This window comes from Galeopterus variegatus, unplaced genomic scaffold (assembly GCF_000696425.1).
Source record: "Galeopterus variegatus unplaced genomic scaffold, G_variegatus-3.0.2 Scaffold13849, whole genome shotgun sequence".
NCBI lineage: Eukaryota > Metazoa > Chordata > Mammalia > Dermoptera > Cynocephalidae > Galeopterus > Galeopterus variegatus.
Genome location: NW_007739960.1, coordinates 5,999 through 6,263, shown reverse-complemented (window position 1 = coordinate 6,263; position 265 = coordinate 5,999).

Genomic DNA, 265 nt, shown 5'->3' with positions numbered 1-265 from the left:
CTCAGTCTTCCGGCTTATTCCCATTCCTTGTATAAGCGAACTAGCGTTCTCCCGCCCGGCACGTTCCAGGGAAGGAAGGGGACGCAGCAACTGCTTCATCCCGCATGTCCTCTCATGTCCAGTGGCCTCTTCACTGCCCCGTTCCCTCCACTCCCTCTTCTTTCCTCCATCTCCCCACTGGGTCTTGCGGCTGGCAGGTCCCCGCTCCCTGAGTTGGGGTCCCTGAGGCAGAGAAAGGGAGCAGGAGATGAAAGACAAACCAAAC